The sequence below is a fragment of the Eutrigla gurnardus genome (assembly GCF_963514095.1).
Source record: "Eutrigla gurnardus genome assembly, chromosome: 10".
In the NCBI taxonomy this organism is placed as follows: Eukaryota; Metazoa; Chordata; class Actinopteri; order Perciformes; family Triglidae; genus Eutrigla; species Eutrigla gurnardus.
Genome location: NC_139924.1, coordinates 920,689 through 934,337, shown reverse-complemented (window position 1 = coordinate 934,337; position 13,649 = coordinate 920,689). Strand labels below are relative to the sequence as shown.

General features: G+C 40.3%; 2 long non-coding RNA genes across 2 annotated transcripts in view; one reads left to right on the top strand and one right to left on the bottom strand.

Moving 5' to 3' along the window:
* The window catches only part of LOC311020139, a 452,545-nt gene extending 439,733 nt beyond the window's left edge, over window positions 1-12,812 (top strand). The window contains exons 2-3 of the long non-coding RNA XR_014597872.1: window positions 11,737-12,001; window positions 12,504-12,812. This is a non-coding gene — a long non-coding RNA (uncharacterized lncRNA). The remainder of the gene's footprint in view (window positions 1-11,736; window positions 12,002-12,503) is intronic.
* Window positions 8,464-10,453, bottom strand: LOC311019880. Its single transcript, XR_014597842.1, has 3 exons — window positions 10,176-10,453; window positions 9,031-9,238; window positions 8,464-8,598 (listed from the first exon to the last, which is right to left on the bottom strand). It is a non-coding gene; the product is annotated as an uncharacterized lncRNA (long non-coding RNA).
* Window positions 12,813-13,649: the final 837 nt, after the last annotated feature.

The window sequence follows — 13,649 nt, the reverse complement described above, 5'->3', positions numbered from 1 at the left end:
ACAACCGGTGAGGAGGGAGAGACGTGGCCTTAGCCTTGTTGAATACCTGCTTAAGGTCCAAGTAGCACTCCGGGACAGCAGACAGATCCGGGAACTCCCCCCTCTCCACCTCCTCGGGGGAAGTAAAAACTCCTTGTGGGCCAGGATCCGCCCGGCCCGCCAGGCACCGCGTCTTACAGTCGCTCCCCCAAGACAGGACCTTGCCGGAGGCCCAGTCTACCTGAGGGCTATGTAAAATTAACCAAGGGTACCCCAAGACAAGGGGGTGTTGCGGTGCATTGTATAAATGAAAACTTATCTCCTCCCTGTGTGCATCAGGAAAAGTCAGAGTTACAGGAGAGGTGCGGTGCGTAACCCGGTACATCAGGCGCCCATCTAAGGCAGTGGCTGACGAGGGAGAGTCTAAACAAACAGGTGAAAGGTTCAGTTTCTTAGCTAGTCCAATGTCCATGAAATTAGCATCAGCACCAGAATCAATGAGAGCATTGTGAGACAGAGACAGGGTGACGGAAGAAAGGGCGACTAAAGAAAGCTGCCGGCAAGGCCTGTCTTTATTGGGAGTGGAACATACCAGCACTGAAGCTTGACGAGTGGAGCCGCTGCGTCGCACGGGGCAGTTAGCCAGGAAGTGGCCCAGTTGTCCGCAGTAGATGCAGCGTCCCTCGTTGCGTCTCCGAAGCCGCTCCTCAGGCGTAAGCTCAGCCCTTCCCACCTGCATGGGCTCCTCGACGTCTGCAAAAGAGGGAGCTGGAGGTGGAAACTGAGGCGGAGAGGCACCACGGAGGGACGGGGGCCCGGAACGCAGGAAGGGGGGACGACTTCTCGTCGCATCACGCTGAGCCAGCCGCTTGTCGATCTTGGAGGCGAGTGAAATAAGAGCATCCAGCTCGGAAGGTAGGTCAAAAGGTGTTAAAAAGTCCTTGACCCGTTCAGAAAGTCCATTGAAAAACGCATCCACTAAAGCAGGCTGGTTCCAGCCACTCTCAGCTGCCAGCGTCCGGAACTCAATAGCATAGTCCAAAACACTCCTCCTGCCCTGCCGCATAGCTACGAGAGCCTTAGCTGCTTCACGCCCCGGAGCAACAGTCTGAAAAATCTGTGTGAACGTTTTAACAAACAGAGGGAGCGAGTTGCAAACGGCGGAGTGACGGTCCCACTCAGCTGTGGCCCACGCCTTGGCTCGGCCGGACAGGTAAGAAATCATGTATGCAATTTTGCTACGTTCTGACGGGAATGCTGATGACTGGAATTCAAAATGTAACTCACACTGCGTCAGGAATGATCGACAGTCACCAGAGTCGCCTGAAAACCGCTCCGGACTAGACAGGCGCAGGTGAGTGTTTTCTGGAGACCCGGAAGCGGGAAGGGCCCCCGGTTGAGCTCGAGCGGTGACTGGGGCGGCGGCGCCCCCCGGCGGCGGCGGGGCGACGTTGACCTGCTGAAAACGATCAGCCAGTTGACTAAGCTGGGAGGCAAGCTGATTATACACGACCTCTTGGCGCTTGGTGGACTCGGCTACCTCCTGCCGCAGCCAGCCCATCTGTTCCTCCTGGAGGCGAAGGCGTTTGCCCTGAGACCCAAGCGCCTCCCGGACAGGATCAAGATCTGCGGGGTCCACCGACATGGTCTGTTCGTACTGTCAGGACCAGACGGACAGGACAGGACCCACAGAGCAGATCAGACACGAGCAGGTTCAATAGACGGAGTTTTATTTCCAGGCTAAAGTCGATACACAGGAAGTCAGTCCACAGGGCTACAGTACAAAAACGTGATGCAGAGGCAGGTCGAGAAACAGGCGAGGGTCGGATACAAAAACAGGCGATACTGAAAGCTACACGAGGGAAAATCCACGAGGAACAGGGCCGGAACACTACAGTCACTGACGCAGACGAACAGACAGCGACACATGGGGAGAGAGGGGTATTTAAGCACAAGAGGGATGAGACACAGGTGCTGACAATCACTAATCAAGGGAGAACTAGACAGGAAACACAAAACAACATGTCACACTTAACGGGCCCTGACAATGCTGCGGTTTCGCCTGAAGACTTTTAGGACTGCTTTGTAGCGGTGGACAACGTCCTCTGGGCTCAGAACTACAAAACAGATCATCAAAAGAAAATATAGATTAACACTGTGTAATAATTCCAAAAATATTTATTATCCTGAAATGACATGAAGATTAGGGGTTAAACCAGTCATCTTGTGTCTGCAGTGCACTACTCTTCTTCACTCCATGGTTAAATTGATACAGTTGTGGATACTCTCTACATAGCTGTTTCGTAATAGGGCCAGCCTTGACTCTGATAAATATAGCCTATATAAGATTGTGTTTGGGTGGAGGGGAGAGTGTTACCTTAGCATTATGCCACATCAAAAAAAAAATCAATACATGAGCATGTTATGCTGAAATTATGATGGAAATGTGACTGGAGTGTCACAATAAAAGATGCTTCCACTAATATGAACATCTTCCGTAGACCTTGGTAGGTCCATGTGACAGGAGTCTGAAAGCTCTATGCAAAAAGCCATTAGCTACCAGGTCATCTAGCTTCAATGTAATGTAATCAAAATAAATAAAACAAATTAAACGTTTGCCTTCAATGTATAAAACGGGGTGCATTTACCAAATTTTGGGGGTATTTAAAAAAAAAAAAAAATGGTAGGGGTGTGACGATACGAGACACGATATTGGGTTCACGAGAACGAGACGAGACGAGATTTTAAGAAAACTACAATGACAAAATATATGACTGGACCAACAGAGTTGCACATGCATTTTGAAATATTTTATTATAACTCTTTACATGCATCATGTAAGCATGATCTTTTAATAAACTTCTTCTTTCACAAATTTAAACTGAAACTAAAATGTATAAAAGTTAAAATAAAATAAAATATTTCTTTTTCCCAATTGTAAATATGTGCAAAACCAAATCAAAGTTCTACTTTGTCAATACAGAGTGCAAATAGTGCAAACGGAGCCTGAGTATGTCAAGTATGTCATGAACAACATGCTGCAACTACAGCATCTTCAGCATCTCTGACATGGAGTATGTGGGAGCAGCAAATCACTGATTAGGGTGACTACACTTCTACGTGAAATTTGCTGTGCAGCAGTCAGACGACTGGAGAGAAGAAGGGAAATGCAAATTGGAGGGAGAAGAGTTTTCGTAGCGATAGATGAGAGCAAGTTCAGACACAAAAGAAAGGTAAGCTTGTATTTTGTTCATAAAATGTCAATTTCTGGTTTGTGTTGTACGGTCGAGTATTAAGTAGCTGTTAAAACAAGGACAATAGGTTTTAAAGAAATGAAAGGGATAGTCCACTCAAAAACATCTACAATCTATAAAGCACCAAAGTGATTGCGACTTTAACATTCTCAATTGTTGCATTTAAGTTGGACTGCCGTTAAGCATGACATTTTGTTTATTTTCAGTATGGACGTGGACGATTTGGAAAGACCTGGCGACGTCGCTCATGGGTCTTTGGGATGATGGAAGTCAGGCGGTCCCGTAGACGCCCTGTTTTAAAACTGGTTGAAAATCGATCCAGGAGGAGATTGCTCCCAATCATTAGAAAATATGTTAGACCTGGAAGTGAAATCATTAGTGATTGCTGGCGTTCCTACAACCGGTTGTCCCATGATGGCTACATACACTACCAGGTAAATCACCAGACGTATTTTGTCCACCCTGGGACTGGTGCTCATACACAGCACATTGAACGGGCATAGCGGACTTATAAGGAGGACATCTACAGGTACAGGGGGAACCTGACAGAGAAGGCCTTGAAGATGAACTTACGGTTCATTGAGTGGAACCACTGGCTCGGGAAAGAGCATACGAAGGGCATTCTTGGACGCTTATTTAATGACGTAAGAGCATTTTACAAAGTGTAACCAGTGATGAAGTACTGTACTGCGTTGTGTTCACCTCTGTTGTCATTGTTTTCCGACTGAATAAAACACTAGTTAAGTTGTTAAGTTAAGTTTACTTTATTGATCTTGCAGGGAAATTTGTATATTCTTTATGGTGCAATGGCTCAAAGGCTTTCTTTTTATTGTACAGCTTCTACTTACTCTATAAATTGTAGACTTTCCTGGTCTTACCTGGTAAGATTGCAGAACATATTCAAAAAGCAGATTTATTCCAAAGGATATTGTAAGAACATGGTAATAGTACAGGAACAAACAAGGCTTCCTTTTACAGGACAGTTACACATTACTTACTGGGTAGCTTGCAAGGTTTTACTTGATAATGTTTTGGAATGTATATGGTACAAGTTCCTAATTACAGGGTAAGTACCAAAAATCTACTAAATACTGGGTAAACACCTGGTAATTACTGGGGAAGTATGAATTATTGCCAGGTAACACTGACACGGTATACCGTACCTGTAATACCACTACTAATTACCAGGAAAGTACATGGTAATATCATTGAAACAAACCACGCTTCCTTTTACAGTACAGTTCCACCTTTCTTACAGGGTACCTACTCTGTAAAAATCCGATATCAGTTTTTTTTTTTTTTTTATTCGTTTATTTCGGGCATGTACATTTAGTCATCATCACACATCTTGCTCACACAGTAAACATGAATACACATGGCCGAAAGGGAAAGCGGGAGAAACCGAGGCTTATCTAGTCCCGTCCCCATTACCCACAGGGGGGAAAAGAAAGAAAAAAAATAAAAATAATAATAATAATAATAAAATTAAAAAAAAAAAAAAAATAGAAAGTAAAAAGAATAAAAAAATCAATCTTTTCTTGTCAATTGCATTTTAACATTTTCTTACACTTGTGACATTTGACATACTATGTTACAGTAATCATTGAAACAAACCACGCTTCCTTTTACAGTACAGTTCCACCTTTCTTACAGGGTAATTCACAAGGTTTTACCTGATACTGTTTTGGAATGTACGTGGTACACATTTCTAATTACTGGGTAAATACCAGTTAATATCTGCATAAATACATGGGGGTTATTGGATAAATTGTAACTACTGGGTAATTAGAAAGTAATTACTTAGTAAATAGTTGCAAGTTATCAGGTAAATACTGGGTAATTACCAGGTAAATATCAGAGTCATTACTACCATCACTGTCACAACACAGGTTGATTGGTAATACATAATCTATAATTCCTGGATAAATACCTGGTAGTTTTCAGTAAATATCTAGTAAATACTAGATAGCTTGTTGGTATTTACCAGGTAAATATCAGGTAACTACCAGGTAAATAAGTGTTAGTTACCAGGTAAATATGTGATCATTTTTGAGTAAATACCTGGTAAATATCTAAGATAATATCACCCTAACAAAGTCACATATAGACACATTCAGTGGGTTTATAGTCTACAATATGCAATTGCAGGATATCTACCAGGTAATTATTGGGTAAATACCTGGTAGTTGTCAGGAAAATATCTAGTAAATCTCTGGGTCTGCTAAATGTAAGGTCTCTTAATAACAAATCATTTTTAGTCAATGATTTTATTACCACTTCTAAACTTGATTTTATGTTTTTAACTGAAACATGGCTAGAACAAAATAACAGTGCAAGCATTCTGATCGAGACAGCACCCCCCAACTATAATTTTATTGATGTTTGTAGATCTGGGAAAAGAGGTGGAGGGGTTGCTGCTATATTTAAAAATACATTTCAGGGGAAACAGATGTCCCTTGGTGTTTTTCCATCATTCGAATATCTTTGTGCTGTGTTGAAATGCTCTCCCAGAGTTCTCCTGTTAATTATTTACAGGCCACCTAAATATTCGTCAAATTTTTTCGATGATTTTACTGAATTATTGTCTAGCATCTCCACTGATTTTGACTGCCTAGTTATAACCGGTGACTTTAATTTTCATATTGATGATTTGAATGACAAGGGTGCCAAAGAACTTTTTAATATTCTAGACACATTTGACCTTTCTCAACATGTGAAAGAGGCTACTCATTGTAAGGGACACACCCTGGACCTGATTATCACAAAAGGTCCCCATGTTTCTGATGTTTTTGTGACTGATCCTTCATTGTCTGATCACTTCTGTGTTTTCTTTAATATTTCTTTCATTCCTGACACACAAACAGAATCAAATAAGGTCAAAAAGCGGTACATCAATGAACATGCCAATGTACTCTTTAAAAATGCCATTTCCTCGTTACCACCTCTAAACCCATGTCATGCTGATGATCTTGTAAACATCTTTAATTCCAAAATTCTGAATGTCATAGATGTCATTGCACCTGCTACGGTTAAAACAATTTCTGGTAAGCAAAAGGCACCCTGGAGAAAAGCTGCTGTTGTGACAGCCCAGAGAAGAGAGTGCAGGAAGGCTGAACGAATCTGGCGGAGTACTAAACTTCATATTCACCATGACATCTATAAAGAGAGCCTCCGGGCCTACAATTTAGTCTTAAAAAGTGCGAGAGAAACATACTTCTCCAATATCATAAACAACAACACTAATAAGGCGAAAACCCTATTTGCAACTGTTGACAGACTGACCAACCCCCCAACACAAATACCAGCTAAACTCCATTCCACGCAGAAATGCAATGAGTTTGCATTCTTTTATACTAATAAAATTGAAGGTATCAGACGCGCCATCAATATCTCAAACAAAAAAGTTGGATCACCACCCTGTTCAGGCAAAAGTAACACAGCAATGATGGCAAGCTTTAATGCCATAGACTCTAAAACTCTAGTGGAAACGGTGACAAATCTAAAATCATCCACCTGCTGCCTTGATGCTTTACCTACCAACTTTTTTAAGAATGTTTTTGGTAACACTTTATTTTAAGGTACACCTATTCACCATTAATTAGTTGCTTATTAACATGCAAATTAGTAACATATTGGCTCTTAATTAGTCATTATTAAGTACTTATTAATGCCTTATTCTGCATGACCTTATTATACAACCAGTAAGCCATTAACTAAGAGTTTTCCCTCAATAACCTCAGAATTATTGCTTATTAGTAGTAAGTAAGGCAGTTGTCGTATATGAATTACAATCTCAATATGCTTTGCTTAGTATGGACTTTATAAGGTGGTAGTACCACAAGAATAGTTATTCTCCCTTAATACCACATAATGAATATGGTCTGTTCTTACATAACAAAACACAAAACTACAAATGTTAATAGTGTCCAAATAACTCTAAATTAAGTCTTTGTTACTTAGAATATGTTCCCCATACTAAAGTGACATCTTGATCATTACTAACTCACTAATAGTTGAACACTTATTAACCAACACATGTTCCCTAATCTAAAGTTGCCTCCTTTTCACAACTAGTTAATATATTATAGCACATAACTACTGCAATAAACAAGTGATGGGTTACACCTTTGAAAAAATGTATCTATCTGTAGGTTCCCTCTCATTCAGTGGTAGAATAACAAAGACAGCACAAGTACAAATACCTCATTTATTACAGTAAACCACTGGTTCAGGTTTTCCCAAGGCTGACAACAAATACTGCTCCAACAGGTAATGGGGTCTTCCTGAAATGTCAAACACTGACTAGTATCAGTGTACTGTATGTACATTTGTCATACAATGTGGTATCAAAGCAGGTCATAATACAGGTACTCTATTGTTGAAAAACACTGCACAATATAAAGTACAATAATCAGAAAATTATAAAACCTGCACAACTCAACATGACGACTTGTCAAAGGTTATAACAAATATACTGAACTGTACAAACATATACATTTTTCATTTATTGGTTGATTTGAGATGGGACTCCACATATTCATGAACATACAAAAAAACAATTAGGGTGTTAGCAGCAATTACATTGTTGCAAATTGCTCAGCAGGTGACAATGCTAGGCGACGCATTGCCACCTGCTGAGAAAGAAAAGAGAAAGAAGAAAGAAAATAAAAATAAATAAATAATAATGCAGGTGACAATGCTCGGCGACGCATTGCCACTTGCAGGGAAAGCAAAATGAATAAATAAATAAAGAACAAGAAACAATAATAATAATAGAGAAAAAAAATAAAGAAGAAAATAAATAATAATAATAATGATGCAGGGGACAATGCTCGGCGACGCATTGCCACTTGCAGAGAAAGAAAATAAAAATAAAATAATAATAATATCAGATATCTTTATCTACATTTCAGGTTACTGGATATTTTTTCCGAATGTCATGCAAAAGCATTCCAAGTGGTCCGTCACTGTGATGGTTTCCACGCCAATAAGTCCACTCAATTACATCTAAGTGATCCCTCAACAGTTTTTGTGTGCGGTTCCCTCTTTGTCTCCAGATAGTGGACTTGCAAATACCCCAAAATCTCTCCAGGTTTTGTGTATGTGCACCTGTAACAGGGTCAACAAAAAAATCGTGATGGTTGACAGTCAGGTGATTGTAACCTTCATCCTGAAGACGGCGGTAAGACCTCCACCCATCTGAAACGATGGAGCTTCCACGACGAACGTGCTTCTTTATTAGAGGCAAGAGATGCCTGGTTGTACGGCGATGCACAATCTTGAGAATGGGTCTCCTCCTGTCATCCTTAATCCCTAGCATTCCGAACACCCAGGAACTCCTGTTGCTTGCCCGTCCTCTGTTGTACTGAAATTCACAAGAGCAAATAAAAATTTAAAATGAGGACAATGATTCTGCAATAATGGTGGGAAATGGGAGAGAATAAATCATAAATCAAAAATTCAAAAGTTCTCTTTGGAGTAGTGGTGCATGTTTACAAATATTGAACTGTTCTGGGGTGTAGGAATAATGTAGTTTCTTAAAACCGACATTCCCCTCTATTGCATCAATGAACTACAATGTATCTTATTCCATAATGCAGTAGTTACTTCACGAGATACAGGAAATACACCTCCAAGCACCTCAGGCAAAAACAGGTTTTAAATGTGTGTATATTGTCTCTACTGACAGTAGCTGAGTTTAGCACAGACTTAACCAACATCAAATACACATTTTTAGACACAAAATCATGTATTTGGCATCAAAGTAATACTCATACTGTAAGTGTAACTTTCATACCTTTCTTTTATGGCCAAATTTGCTTTCATCGATCATAACAATCTCTGCTCTTTGTCCAACAGTCTGCTTGCCTCTTCTTCTCATTCTTTTCATTCCTGATTTGCAAACTCTCCGTAGCTTGTCTGCAAGTTTACTCAGAGTTGCAGAACTCCGAGTAATTCCTTCCTGCAGCATGTCCACTTGCCTCAGTCGAAGGCCTTGGGCAAATCTGTAATAGATCAACCAGATAAATATTTCAATGACACAATTTAGAAGTGGGTGGTTAAAACCAATTTCTTAAGTTGTCATTAGTCTTTTTATAACCATAATTATAACCATAATTTCTCATTTTGCAGTCCCATTTGCAGACACAGCAGATACTCATAGCCTGAATATAAGAGTGTATTTAAAGCAGAAGTAAGCGATCCGGTCGTTTTGTCTAACTTCTTGTCAGCCGATGGAGTTAGCAGTCCCCGCCCTCGTCCCTACATTCACGCGCATCCCTTGGTTGCACACACAGAGAGGACCGCCCCTTTATGCCGTTCTCTCTCCTCATTGGATAAAGGTTGTAGGAAAGATTTCTCCTCGGCTTACAGCAGAGCAGAGTGACTGACAGACCCGTGTTTCAGACCAAACACTCTATGTAAGTGATTGCTGACGGAAGATACTATTTAAGACTTATATTAACACAAACATTCCGCTTACTTCTGCTTGAACCTGACACAACAAATCTCAAAAGCAAAGTAGGGTGAAGAACATTCCCTATAAAACGAGAGGAATGGAATAAAACCTCAAAACGAATGAAATCTGCTTTAAGAAAAAAAAATGGATACTGAGTAAATTAGCAAAGTGAAGTGTCTGTTTAAAAAAGTTAAGTTCTTTTGAAACCATTTCCAGGAACCACCTAAAACCTAAAAATCCACAAAACCTTTGTACTACATTGGACTCTTCGCAACCCAGCACTTATACAATTACACATACTTGAAAATTCAACCGATATTCAGAATTCTTCCCATATACTGTATAAACTCATGTCTCGTATAGCATTGGTTCTTATGACCCACCCCAACCAACAGTATAGTGAAAACATTGAAAGAAAACATTATGGTCCAAGTTAGAGTTTGTCTTTGATGGCTATTGTTATTATACAATGTAAAACCACGCACCTGTAGATGTAATGCATCCACGTATGCAGTCGAAGGTGCGATTTCTCAAATATGGAGCCACTTCGGATGGACCTCGATACCGTTTTCCCTTTGTGACAGGAGTCTCGGCAAATCCTGATGATTAAATCCAAAGGTTAATTTATAAAAACCCATGATACTGATTTCACTAAATACAAATGTAACATAAATGAAGATGAAGAGGGGGACATACAGTATAGGTGTTGAAACAGCTAAGATTGGGATTGGACAAGGTGCACTTGTACTTAGTAGCCCTTGTGATTCACTCCCCCCATGCAATCTCAAAGCACAACAGAACAGTCCTATTTCTAGGCCTACTTGACAAGTAATATCTACAACTGTTACACCTTAAATCGGGTTAGACACTGTGCCACAGCATGAAAAGGGTGATATCAATCAATTAATCCCTGTCCATGTACAAGTTTAAGCTGATTGGGTGGCATTTATTGAACAATATGACCAGGAATGTGATCTAAAACTGTTTTTTTTTTTAAAGGCATTTTTCATTTCAGATGTTGTACACATGTAGAACTTCGTGGAAACATGAGCACCCCTATCTCTACCAAATAAACGGTAGCTTACTTAAAAATTAAAAATTGCAGCTGTGTTTGTTTGTTTGTTTGTTTGTTTCTTTATTTAAAAGGGACAATGCACATTAATTAACAGCAGCAACAGAGTCACACATGTAAATGTGCCAGATTTAGCCATGCAGGCTAATTTTCATCTGCAGTCCCTGGCAGGTTAATGACATTTAAGAAAATATTAAAAAGCATACAGGAAAATGCAATACAAAGACATAGACACAAGGACACATAAGCATAACAAATAAAGCAACACAAGTGTTAGTTAAAATATAACATATCCGCATTAAATCAATTAATAAAGCAGATTTGTGACTTTGTAGATGTGACTTATATATTACTACTACTACTAATACTTATATAGCCTATATTTTGTGTGTACATCACTCATAGAATTCTGTCGTAAAATATATGATTTGGCACTGAATTTTAGCAGATACAATTGGATGGCTGCATGCTGCACACTCTCCTATGCATTGCTTACACAAAGAAAATTAATAAATAAGGCACACGTCTAGTTTTTCTACTCACCATGCTGCCTCCTTTTTGTCGTAGGTCCGTTTCAACTTCATAACATGAGAGCAAGACGGGCATTTCATCCATTTTCGAAGTAGGCCTTCTCTCATTAACCATCTGGTGAACTTATAGTTTTCTTTGGGGCACTGTCTAAAATGTATTCGACTCAAAAACTCGTAACTCAACATCTTCTTCTTCTTCTCATAAGTTCTTTCTTTTTTTTCCTTTCTTTTTTTTTTACGAAATGGGTTGGTTTCAACTTCGCAGTCCTGCTTCAAAAAAGGCGCAAAGTGACCCAGTTAATGACCGACAATCTACCTATCCGTAGCCGTGCTCCTCCTCCGATGTTGCTCTCATCCAATCATTGACTGTTACTATGTCGTCATGTGACATCCTCGTCCAATCATCCAAAGGGAGCCGCTCTGGGAGCCACCAGTCCTCTATAGCTGTGTCCCAATTCAGGGTCTGCAGCCTTCGGAGGCTGCATTTGAAGGCCGCTTACGTCAAAGAGCTGCGCGAAGGCTGTCCCAATTCGTCTAAATTCGAAGGCTCCTCCAAATGCGGCCGACAAATGTGTCCTCCTTTCCCCCGTATTCGGAGGATGCACCGCTACTATCCTTCGCGGCCTCCCATATCCCAAGATGCTTTGCGCGCCGCTGTTCAACCAACAATGGCGGCGAAAGACGGTAGCAGCACCGGCACCGGCAGCCGGTAAGTAACGGGTTTTTGCTTAACGTCGGACGTTCAAGGGGCCTTAAATCACATTTGAGTGTTAAAATGCGTGAAGTTAATAATGCTAATACGTGTAGCCACCGGAGTGTAGGGCCAGCTACGTGATGTAGCTTAAGGCTGTTGATACGAGCTCAGTTAACGTTAGCCTTTAAACGTAACGTAAGCCTAAAACCCTTCACGTTTAAATGTTACAAGCTCCGATGGTAACTTATATCTTATTGTAACCGTGGAGCTGTTCAGTTAATTTGTTCTCGTTGTAAGTCGTGTAGGCTACAGTCCGCTCCTCTCGCAGCTGAACATATAACGTTAACGATGGGTGGTGAGCCCCGCTGTATTTCTAGGCTGTAAAACTGTAAACGTTTGGATTGAATACAGAGCTGACCGTAGGATCATTATTACTGTTAATATCGTTATTATATCGTACAATCATTTTGCATGTTGACATAACAGGAAATGTGCTTTACATGTCGTTTTGTTGTAGAGAGCAAGGAGCAGACTGAGGATTTGATCAAACTCCGGGTCCGGGATGAGAACGACCACCTGTTGAGGCCAAGAACACAGGGCCACCGACTGCAGCAAGAACGAGGAAAACAGATGATTGCTGGATTTGATCAGGGAGGACATGAAGTTACAGAGGGAGAGCGGAAAGGAGAGGATGGAGAGACTTTTTAGTTTATTGGAGAGTTCTGTGTTGATTTGTAATTTAAATAGTTAATTAAAAATATTGTATTGTTCCATTTTCTTTTCCAAATATTGTATATAGGTAAATTAAAATCTTATAACCTTGTAACATTATCTGTTCCATTTCTTATTTACAACTAAAGTCAACTTTTGAACTGCTTTTCAGTGACAAGAAAATAATTTATTTTTTGTGTAATTAACAAATATTTACAAAGTTACAATAACTATTGACAAGTGGGTGTTCTTAACATGTAGAACTATTTACAAAAGATCAGCAGAAATAACTATTTACAGAGAACATACAGTATATACAGTATTGACTGAGCAGGAGTCCCTGGTGGTGCTGCTGGACTGGATGGGATGCTAAGGACCCTGGACTCTTCTGGCTCTGTGTGGGACATCATCTGGGAGGTGGGGGGTGTGGGATGCATGTCTCCACTGTCCACCACATCGTCCATCATCGGGGTTTGCAGGGCTGATGCAATCGACGGATGCCATGTCACTAAAATGTTTAAAAGAGAGGCAAGAATAAAATATTGAATTAAGTCGGGGTTATTTGCAGGGTTCGTACACATTTTACTATTCAATTCAATCACTTTATAAGCCAAGGATTTAGACTTAAATTCAAGCACTTTTCAGACCTTGAAAAACAGCATTAAAATTACAGCATTTTCAAAGATTTTACATTTTAAGCACCTGTACGAACCCTGTATTAAGTCTTATGGTTAAATGACATTATCCATGTCAATCTATACTTAATATGGCTTGTCACTTAGCAGTATCATTTATTAACGGGTATATTAATTACCACGTACTACGCTAGCTATGTATGAACATTAATATGGGTTAAAATAACAGCTTTAACGTTACCTCCCCACGGCTCTCTCCCAGCCGGAGATAAACAAGCCGCTTTCCATCATGTTCGTCTGTCGTATTTTTGTTTTGA